The sequence below is a fragment of the Notamacropus eugenii genome, chromosome 5 (genome assembly GCF_028372415.1).
Source record: "Notamacropus eugenii isolate mMacEug1 chromosome 5, mMacEug1.pri_v2, whole genome shotgun sequence".
Classification (NCBI taxonomy): domain Eukaryota; kingdom Metazoa; phylum Chordata; class Mammalia; order Diprotodontia; family Macropodidae; genus Notamacropus; species Notamacropus eugenii.
In genome coordinates, this window is record NC_092876.1 from 377,886,389 (window position 1) to 377,898,503 (window position 12,115).

General features: G+C 37.4%; 1 pseudogene; it reads left to right on the top strand.

Annotated features, from left to right (window-relative positions):
- Window positions 1-11,354: 11,354 nt before the first annotated feature.
- Window positions 11,355-11,849, top strand: LOC140503039 (deoxyuridine 5'-triphosphate nucleotidohydrolase pseudogene; annotated as a pseudogene).
- Window positions 11,850-12,115: the final 266 nt, after the last annotated feature.

Below are 12,115 nucleotides of genomic sequence, written 5' to 3' on the forward strand. Positions count from 1 at the left end.
AGGAAAAAATAAAGCTCACAATAACCCAGTTCTGTCAGCGCTATGCATATTTATGATGAGGTTCTTTATTATATGTTCCTAGTATAAAATAAGAACATTGATACCTCAGTTTCCTCATCCATAAAAAGAGAGGGCTGAATAAGATACTCTGAAGTCTCTTCTCATTCTAAATCTGTGATCCTATGAGAAAAAAAAGTCCACATATACTACAAAATATTTATAGCAGCACTTTTTGTGATAGCTAAGAGTGGGAAGCAAAGTAGATTGTCCAGTAGTTGGGGAATGGCTAAAGAAATTGTGGTGCACGAATTTAATGGAATACTACTGAGCTGTGAGACATGATATGTGCAAAGAATGCAGAGAAGCACAGAAAGATCTATATGAACTGATGCAGAGTGAAGTAAGCAGAGCCAAGAAAACAATGTACAGTACAACAATGCAAATGGAAAGAATGATACACCAAAAGATCAAAAGTAAGTGTAACAAACGTAAGAAGATCCAGTGGGACTTAAAGGAGGGATTCATCTGGAGAGATTCACTACCCCTTAGTGGAAGTAGGATGTCCACAGGTGTTAGACTTTGCACATGTTCTCAGATTTGGGCAAAGTATCTATCAGTTATGGTGACTATTTTTTCCTCTCTTAAAAAAAATATCATTTGCTATATGGGATGACTCTAAGGGAGAAGGAAAGGGGTGAAAATATATGAGATAATATAGCAATGTAAGAACCAGAAAACAACAATAAAAATATCTTTAAAAGAAAAGAAATATACATTTGCTTTTCTTGTTTTTAATATATGGAACAAAACAAACATTTCCATAACGTAGTACAATAAAAAAGACAATTGTACATGAAACTGCCAATCTATCATGTATAACTTGCTATCCCTTTCAAATATACAACAAAATTATCATGTAAATTTCTTTTTTTATTCCCCCCCACCCTAGAAATGACTACCAAGAGACACAAATAGGTATATATGTGTATATGTATACATATGTAAAATTTATATATATATATTATATATTTGTTCTTTGGATGTAGGTAGCATCTTTCATCATATGTCCTTTATAGTAAATTTGGGTATTTATAATAGACAAAATAACTCATCCACTCATTTTACTTATTTTCTAGGTGAAATAACTTAATTAGCTCAAAGACAGGAAGAATTTTGCTTTTGATAACATCATGAAGCTAAAAACCTTGGGATGTTTTCTAATTGATTTCTTTGAAAGGGATATCTTACATCAAATCTTTAATTGTTATATAATATTTTTCATTCATCAGCACTAGGGTCAGAAGATATGCTGGGAAATAAAAACCCGGAGAGAACTAATGGGTTTGACATTTCAAGTCTCCGGATTTCCATATTGGAAATGGTTTGCTTATAGCAAAAACAAATTCTTGCCTTTAAGAAGAAAAAAAGTCCCTTTAAAATAGACAAAAGCAGTTCAATAGGCTTGTTGGATATCAAATAACTATTGCAAAGCAACAGTGAAATGATTTCTGAGTAAACAAATCAAGAGCACATGGATTAAATTAGCCTTAGACTACACAAACTTTAAAAATTTAAAGACAAAGGATAGTTAGGATAGTGAGGTTTGGGATTGATGGAATATTAGGGAAAACACTGGAGATGGTCAGAATCCTGGCACTAAAAACCCATCATCAAGGTCCATTTAGGCACACTAATAATTGTCCTTTAGTACTTCAAGAATTTCCAATAGGTATCAATCATATAGTCAAGGCAATAGTAAACAATTTTGCTATCTGAATGAGGTATATGTCTGTTGAACCATATGTTTCTAGAGAAATACAGATAGCCCAGGAGTAAGGATTAATTATTTTAAATGAACGTTATAAGTTATATAAATAGATATAAAGAACAAATTTTTAAAAAGCACTAAGTACTAAAGTAAAAGATAAATCATATAAGAAACATTATTTTATTGTGAGGGACAACTGAAAAAATTATTTCTAGACTACTTAAATTACTACTAGACTACTGAATCAACATGTGTGTAAGGAAGACATTAATGCATTCCCCATCATTTAAAAGATGTTGTCATGAGGCATATCATAAAAAGAGTCAAATGAGTCTGGGAATTATGGAAAAACTATTTCATTCAATAAATTTTTTTTTAGTTTTCATCTCACTGTGGGCTGCCAGTTTAGATGTAGCCTTATGGTTGATCAACCTTCTGGCAAGGTGTCTTTCTAAACAAGACAAAGCTGATCAAAAGATCAGAGGTTTATAACTGAAAAGAATCATAGGTAACATCTAGTCCAGGATTCTTAATTTATGAGGAAAGTGAGGTCCAGAGAACCAAGAAGGTTTGCTCCAGCTTATACAACCAATCAATCAACTTGCATTTATAAAGTGCTTACTGTGTGCCAAACACCATGCTAAGTGATAGGGATGCAAAAACAAAACTAACACAATCTCCACCCTCAAATATTTTACATTTTATTGGGGGATACACTATGTTAACAAATAAGGAAATACAGTATGGATATTCCTATCTATACTAATGATAGATAAAGATAGGTACATAGGTAGATAGATAGATGATAGATAGATAGATAGATAGATAGATAGATAGATAGATAGATAGATAGATAGATAGATAGATAGATGAATGGATGGATGGATGGATGGATGGATGGATGGATGGATGGATGGATGGATGTTAGGTAAATAGCTGATAGAAGTAGACAGATGATAGATATACAGACAGATGAAAGGAATACAGAGATGATAGAGACAGAAAGATGATAAAGATAGATGATAGAGACGGAGATAGATGATAGAGTTACATAACACAGAGGGAGATATAGAGATGGAGAGATGATAGATAGACAGAAAGCAAGATAGACAGATAGATAGGTAGATAGATAAGATACAGTGATTTGAGTCAGACACTAAAAACTGGAGAAATAAGGAAAGGACTTTAAGTAGATGAGATGAGCCATACAGGCAGGCCATATTACAGCTGAGATTTCACCCCAGTCTTTCTTACTCCAAATTCAAAGTTCTTTTCTGTTGCATTATATTTACCTTTGAATTACATGTACAAACGTGGGAGTCACCTGAATAGAGGTGATATTTGCAGTCATGGTATTGAATAACGTTGCTGAAAAAAGAAGCAGACCAGGGACAGAACTTTGGAGAACACTCACCTGATGATATCAGAAAGAGGATTAAAAGTTATTTAAAGAAAATGACAAAGGAATAGGTAGAGAGGAATTAGAGCCAGGAGAATAAAGTGTCTCCGTGGCCAAGAAAAAAGGGCTATATTCAGAAGGAGAAGGTACTCAAAAAAGGCAAAAAAAAAAAATGCAGAAACATTGGGAATAAAGAATGGGGGGAAAGGATTGTATTTGATGATTAGGTCATTTTACTAAAAAGAAGCTTCCATATAACAGTGGGGACAAATATCTAATTGCACATTGTTGAAAGGAGAGTTAGTGCTTAGGAAGTAGAAGGTTCAGGCATAAACAATATTTTCTCCAAAAATATATCTCAGTGAAGAGAATAGGAGAGATGGAATGCATGTAGAAGAGTCAAGAGAAAACATCTTTTAGGATTGGGATGACCAGAGTATATTTGTAAACAGATAAGAAGTTAGAGAAGAAAAAAAAGAGTTGAAGATGAGAGAGAGTCTGCTGCAATGAGACCTTAAAAGAATCCAAATGGGATGACATCAAAGGTATAGGTAGACACTGTGGGTCTTAGCACAGCATAGACAGCAGAGAAGGAAGATCATAAATTCTGAGAAGATTTTTGGAGTGGAGAGGGGTTTAAGAAAGTTCCCATTAGTTGGCCTCAATCTTCTTGTTGAAGTTGATTTTTTTTTAAATTACATTTTCAAACTGTAGGGGATAGCAGTATAGTTGAATGCTCAATGATAGAGGGAAAGGTTTGGAATGATTGCCATGGAGAATGCAATGAAGAATCAATAAGTGGAGAGTGGAAGATTTGTTCAGTAGACATAAGAACCCAGATGAAAAGAATAATTCTTCTTTAAAAATCTTTCTGGAATGAAATTCATGAGCCCTTAAAAATGGAAGGAAAGATAAAAAGTTAAATGAACTAGAATTTGCCTGAATAGAGAGTAAAAAGTCATAAGTAGATATGTGAATGTGTCATTTAGTTTATAGTCCAGAACAGCACTATATACTCCTCCAACCAGTGAAAACACATACAAAAAGATCTCTATGAGCAACTGCTTAAAAATCTCAGTGGTGTCATTAATTAAATGTCCTAAACTGGATACCATAATAAACTGAGCTGGGATCCAAAACAATTGCCAGCAACCCCACTGTTTGCTGAAGTAGTGTTAAGTTTTAGAAACAAATGATTGGTTTGTCTGATGAGAAAGTTACCCTCATAGGGGAGAGTGGCTTCATTCACTAGACATCATATCAGTCACTGGGCTGAGTTAAATTGGCACAGAATTCTACTTTGGTCTATAAAGCCAGGGAGTGGGTGACAGACTATGTGTGGAGTTCCAGGGTATCAGGTTAGGATGCCAAGTACCAGGAGGGTGAGGTCTGCTGCCAGCTGTCCCTGTCTACTCTCCTGCTTTGCTAATCTTCATTTTCAGCCTTCCCTTGGATGAGGAAAAAAAATCACTGCCCAACGATTATCAATACTATTATGCTTTCTGTGGACCAATGATTTTTAGGTGAATGGTTTTATCCACTCTAAAATGCATTGTGTCCAATCAGTTATGGAAATATTTATTAAAATTTGACCCAAATTAAAAATCCGTCAAATCCTTATCTTTTCCTCAAAATGTATTCATGGTTCAATTTCCAGTTCTCCTTAATAATAAGAGTCATACAAAAATGAAATAGGATAGAAAATCAAGATTGCAAACAACAGAATTAACTCTATGTAAAAGTAGCTTTGATATAGATTATCAATGGCTGGAATTTCAATGTATATAAAGCATTATTATTATTATTATAATGCCATAATTTGTTCATCCATTTCCCAGTTAATGGGCATCCCATTAATTTCCAGTTCTTTGACACTACAAAAAAAGCTGTTGTAAATATTTTTGTACATATTGGTCCTCCTTTTTTTTGTCTCTTTGGGTTATAGACCTAGAATGGCCATATCAATTCACAGCTCCATTCACAGTTCCACCTGTGAACAGTACCTGTTTTTCCACGGCCCCTTCAATATTTCTCATTTTCCTTTTTCTGTCAACTTTGCCAATCTGACGGGTATGAGGGAGAACCACAGAATTACTTTCATTTGCATTCATATAATTACCGATGATTTGGAGCATTTCTTCATGTCTTTTAATAGCTTATATTCTTCCTTTGAAAACTGCTTGTTTATATCCTTTGACCATTATCAATTGAGGAGTGACTTTTATTCTTACAAACTTGAATCAGTTCTTTGTCTATCTGGGAAATGAGACCTTTATCAGAGAAACATTGCATTTTTTTTCTTGGTTACCTGCTTCCCCTCTATAATATCAAGGACCCTAGCATACACAGGAGGGTCTGCTGTACAGATTCTTAGATTTGCTTTTCTAAAAGGAAAGCAACTTTTGAGGGATCAACTATCTACTTTAACCAAGCACATATGTCATTTGCTTAGTTCAGGGGAAGTCAGCAATCTGAACTTCAGAGAAAGTACAAACAGAAATTACGGCAGAAATTAAAAACAGAAAGACTAACAGACAGGGGTTTCCAACTCTCTGACCATAGACAATAGATATATCATTACCAGAGAGAGAAGTACCAACATCTGGGTTTTCAAAGCCAGGGGGGCAGCTCCTTAGAGGCTACCCAGAGTCTAGTCTGGCACTTGAAACTTCTTCCAAAAAATAAGCCCCAAAGCAAAACCTCATCTCAGAGTATATATACTCTTTTCAGGGCTGGAGGCAACCACCCTCAGGAATTAGAAATTAACAAAAGGTGCCTGAGGTCTATTAATGGGTGGGGAAGACCTTTAACTCTTTCTTCCACCATTAACCTTAAACTAACATCACACCTTCTAAATGTTTCAGTCATATGCAGATATGTATACATGCATGTACATATAAATATGTGCACATATACATATGCATGCATGTATGTGCATGTCCAGAGGTAAAAGGAACCTCAATCAAAGATTATTTAGTGCTACCTATGTGCCTGGTGCCTCAGACATAATCTAGTACATTGGTTCTCAGTCTGTGGACCAAAGATCCCTGGAAAGCTGCAAAGTTATTGCATGGAATTTGCAAATCCATTTTGCTCACCTTGAGGCAGCTAGGTTTCACAGTGGATAGAGTGCTAGGGCCTGGAATCAGGAAAATCTGAGTTCACATTTGACTTCAGACACTAGCTGTATGACACTGGACAAGTCACTTATGCTTTGTTGGCTTCAGTTTCCTGCACTTAAAACTGGGGATAATAATAATAGCAATTATTTCTTAGAATTGTGAGGATAAAATGATGTATTTGTAAAGTACTTAGCACAATACCATACACATAATAGGCACTTAATAAATGCTTGTGTCCCTCCACCTAGTATTATTATAGTTCTTACTTAGGTCTAATAAAATATGCCGGTACAACCTGGAAAGAGATTGGGGGATGGTTACACATCTTTTGGTACTGAATGATAGCTTATGCACAAAAATGTTGGTGACTACTGATCTAAACCATACTCCATCACTCCACAGATGAGTTAACAGAGGCTCAGAGATTAAGTGACTTATTTGGCATTATACAAAAATTTCAATGTAGCAAAAACAGCTTTGGAATGGGAACAAGGATCCTGGGGTTTGAGTCTCATTTCTGCCCCTAGTTCTTACTAGCTGAGTGACCTGGACCAAATCACTTAAGTTTTCTGAGCTCAGTTTTCTCCTATAAAATGAGGTTCATAATACTTATGTGGTTTGTCACAGAGTTGCTATGAGGTTCCAGTGGAATAATACATGCAAAGTACATTAAAAACTATAAAATCCCATAAAAACATAAGGTATTATTTTATGCCCCCCCATTGGTAGGGCACCATGGTGGTATGGGGAGGAATGCATTCCAAATGACCTGTGTCTACACACCAGGAGATTGCAATGAAATGCAGACAACAGATATCAAAAGGGCTAAGGGGAAGAGAAAAAGTATTTCTATATTTTAAGTTTGGCTTATTTAACTTTTTTATTGTTTTAATATTTAATCAGGGTACCTATTGAATTCCTGTGTGTAGCAACAGCATAAGGGAAAGGGAAGGTCTAGGAGGGGAGGTCTCATAGAGCCCAGGGATTAAGAAAAAAGAGGTAAAGGAAGCCCTTTCTGCCTCCTCCAGGAACAATGCTCTCCTACTGAGCTCTCATTTCTTTTGGAACAAACAGCCCAGCTGATTTCCCACCACAGAATCCAGCCCCCTCAATGTTCTGGTCATGCCCTTCTCTAAGAACAAAGCACTGATTTGGAGTCATTAACATTTGAAGAAGTTTTATGGTATGAACAAGATAAAAATGAATCCCTCCAGCATGCTGTAACGAAAAATGAAATGGAAACCTTTCAGCGGATTTTTTTTAAAGCACTGCTTGGGGATTTTTGTTTTGTTTTGTTTTGCATTCCTATAGATAATAGCTTCTCCCCCGAAAAAAAGCTCAGACCAAGAAAACTATTTGGAGAAAGTAAGCATTCAAGCTAGAATTTCTTGTGTCACAGAAATAGTATCAGAAATCTGCTAGGGAAAAAAACTTGACTTTGCCTTCCCTCTGCCACTGCAACTTCAATTCAACAAATGTGTATCAAGCTCCAAGATGCTAGGGCTTGGGGATACAAATACAAAAAAACAAAAACAATCTCTTCCCCTCTCAGAAATTATGTAAAAATCACACATGCTTCCTTTGATATGGGGAAATCTCTCCCCTAACACTGATCACTAGTATCAGAGACTTTGTCAAATAAATCATATGCCTATGACATATAGAGATTAAGAGCAAATATGTATGCATACATATGTGTATATATGTACATCCACACATACATATAAACATGCATGTGTTTATATTATATAAATATGTACATGTGTGTATGTATATAAATATATATTATATATAATATATAGGTACACATATATACATATATATATGTATATATGTATACCTATATCTATGAAAAGAAGGAATGGGGATGAAGGCACCTGATGCAGAGCCATAGTTAAGTCCAGATATCAGGAACAGAATCAGAATAAGAATGAAGGGTGACTTTGGCCTCTCTCTCTCTCTCTCTCTCTCTCTCTCTCTCTCTCTCTCTCTCTCTCTCTCTCTCTTTTCATATATATAATACATACACACATACATATATACAGAAACATACATACACACATATATGTGTGTGGGAAGAGAGAGAAGAAAGCAACAAAGAGAAGAGGGTGCTAAAGGCTGAAGAGAGGTAGAGGAGAATGAGGATTGAGAAAAAGACATTGAGTCTGGCAATTGAGAGATCATTAGTAACTTTAAGAAAGCAGTTTTGGCAGAATGATGAGGTTCAAAGTCAGACTGTAAAGGGTCAAGAAATGAGTGAGAGGAGAGAAAATGCAGCCACTTACTGTAGATGGCCTGTTCAAGGAGTTTATACACAAAGGACAGAGACGATAGTGGAAATAGAAGAATTAAGTAAGGATTTGAGGGGCATGAGGGAGACATGGGCATGTTTGTAGGCAGTAGGCAAGAAGCCAGTACACAAAAAGAAATTAGAGATCAGTTGTAGAGTGGGAATGATAGAGGACGGAATTCATTGAAGGGGGTGAAATAGAATGGGACTGCTTGTGTAGGGCCTTGGTAAGGCATAAGGCAACCACTTCGTATGACATAAAGGTGAAGGAAGAAATGGTGGCAGAAGTTATCTGAGTGATATGACAGGAAGAAGAGGAAGCTGAGAGCAAATAGTTTTTTCTGTAAAATACAAAACAAGGTTCTAGTCTGAGAATGTGAGGGAAGGGAGTCTATGGGAGGTTTGAGGAGGGATGAAAGCATTTGAAGAGCTGTATGGAGAATGGGATAATGATTTGATAAAAGATGTATAGTAGGATTGCCTAGCACCAGTTAGGCATGGTTTGGTAAGGAAAAGGAGAGGGAAAGGTGGAAAGTCAATAGATTATGGTCAAAGAACGGATTTCAGAATTCTTGAACACTGAGGTGGTGTTATTTATGGGTGATGGCAAACCCAAGAATTTAACCATCTTTGTGGCAGAGGTGAGGTGGAAGAATAGGTCATGGGAAGTGAGTACTATCAGAAAATGAGTGGTAAGATGTTTAAGGGACAGTCAATATGTAAGTTTAAATCCCTAAGTATGAGTTGGGAAGGAAGAAAAATTTCAAGTCAGATGCCAAACTCACTGAGGAAGGAAGGTGAATAACTTGGAAGTCTACAGACAATAACTATCAGGATTTTGATTGGGTAGTAAAGATGAATTGCGTGAACATCAATAGAAGAGTGATAATTGAGTGATCAAGTAGGCAGAGAACTTGGAAGTGGCAGTAGGGAGCAAAGAATATTCCAACTCCCCTCCTTAACCAATGAGCCAAGGAGAATGACTGAAGAACCAGTCAGTCCTGGAGAGGGTGTCCAAAGAGACTGCATCATGGGAAGGGAGGAAAGAGGAGAGAATCAGTTTTCAGTAACTGTTGTGTTTCTCCTTCATTACCAAAGAAGACCATGCCATCAGAGAAATGATGACATGACTTGCCCTTGACTTTGTTTTGACTGAGATTGGGTAACTCAGTTCCTCCTCTTCTGTCTGTCTCCCCCTCCCCTTTCTTCTCCTCCCCAAAGGAAGGTAAATTTGGATGGCCAAAAGATGCCCACTTGACTTGGGTTGTGCTGGTTAGACTCCTTTCCTTCTTTCCTTTCCTCTCCTTTCTTTTCTTTCATTTCCCTTCCCTTTCCTTTCCCAAACTAGGCACCTGCCTAAGGGCTGTCTTCTGGACCCTCCTGGCTTCAGAGTGATTATCAATAGTAGCTGTTGCTGTTTCCCTCCCAGCCTGATGTTTTTCTTTGCCTCATTAAAGGGGCCATGCCCTGGCTACTTCTTAAACATGCCTATTCAATGAATGGGCATTACCTCACTCTAAGTGAGTACCTGCAAAGACCTTGGCCTAAAGGGCCCAAGGTTTCCCAGTGCATCCTTGGTCATCTGTAGTCATCCTGATGAATATCTGGTCACTGGATTCAGTTGGCTCTGGAGGAGAAGTGAGGCTGTTGATCTCTCACAGCCCTCCTTCACCTAAAACAAAGTCAAGTGCAAGTCATGTCATCATTTCTCTGATGGCATGGTCTTTGACAATGAAGGATGAACACAACCCTGTGAGTAGATGCAGCTGCCTGAATGGGGACCCAGCTAGCTGGGTAACTCAGCTCCTCCTCTCCTGTCTGTCTCCCTTTCCTCTTCCTTCTTTTCTCCAAAGGTAAATTTGGATGACCAAAAGTTTTCAGTAATAGCAAAAAGATGGAAGAAGTGAGGGAGGAAAAGATTTAGGATAACATAGAGTTTGTTGCCTATGGGACAATTACTCCAGAGAGCATAGTTGCAATTTTATGATGATAGGCTTGAGAGGCATGGGGAAAAGGAATTGAGTTTGGATGATGACTAACAGATGTTCATAATCACATCATCACATAATCACTAAGATTTGTTGGTACCTATGACCAAGTGTGAGAATGTTTATCGTAGAATGGAAGACATTGGGCTGGAGACAAATGGAACATGACATGAAAGAGGCAAATGGTAAGGTATATAAGCTATTGCTGTTATTCAGTGGTCCTTAAAGACTAACTTAGGGTTTCCCCATTTAAGAGTCTTAGGACAGCTAGGAAACACAGTGGATACAGTGCCAGGCCTAGAGTCAGGAAGACTTGAGTTCAAATCTGATCTCAGCTTTATGATCCTGGACAAGTCATTTAATGCTGTTTGCTTCATTTCCTCATCTGTGGAATGAGGAAACAGCAAAGCACTCCAGCGTCTTTGTCAAGAAAACCCCAATGGGGTCATGAAGTGTTGGACACCACTAATGAATAACAACAACAAATATCAGTGTATTTCACCTTCTCTAGCAATTTGATCTAGGTGGCCTGTTGCTATTTTATTACAATGAGAGAACATTGCCTTCCCTTCTCTTTGTGACTGAAGAAAATAGGAAGGAAGGAAATAAGCATTTATGAAGTAGTTAATATTTGCCAGATCCTGTGCTGAGTGCTAGAAATACAAATATAAGTAAAAAAGGAAAACAGTCCCTGCTTTCAAGGACCTTATATTTTTTTACAAGAAGACTATAGGAGTGATTCACTTGCTGCCTTGCGCTTTTCTCCTCCTATCCTGTCTCCACACTCATGCTCTGCTCCAAAGAGAACCCCGCTGCTGTCTCCTCCAGCTAACAGGCCTGGCCTGTACAGCACAGGGAGAGAGTCCCATGTATCTGTTTCGCCCACCTCTCAGAGCATGCCATGGCCCCTTCCAAGGGGTCCACATGGGCTGCAGGCTATGACCTGTACAGTGCCTGTGATTATACAATACTAGCCATAGAGAAAGCCCTTGTGAAAACAGACATTCAGATCTCTCTCCCTCCTGAGTGTTATGGTAGAGGTGCAACACGTTCTGGCTTGGCTGCAAAACATCTCATAGATGTGGGAGCTGGTGTCATAGATGAAGATTACAGGGAAAATGTTGGTGTAGTACTATTTACTTTAGCAAAGAAACATTTGAAGTAAAAAAAAGATGACCAGATGGCCCAGCTGATTTTTGAATAGGTTTTTTATCCAGAACTTGAAAAAGTAGATGACACTGAACATAGAGCAGGAGGTTTTGGTTCAAATGGTCAAAACTAATATTATATAAAGAGTACTTATAGCAGATTTCCCTCTGAAACAATTAATAAAATGACTTTCCACTTAAAAATAAAAAATAAGACTACATACCAAGAAAAAAAAGGTTGCAAAGAGAGAAGGGGGATGAAGGCACCCAGTGCAGAGGCATAGTCATTAAGTCCAGACATTAGGAACAAAACTAGAAGGAGAATGAAGGGTGACTTTAGTCTCTTCACAGAATGAAGGTTCCAAAAGGAACTACCAAAGAGAGAGAGGAAAAGATCTCG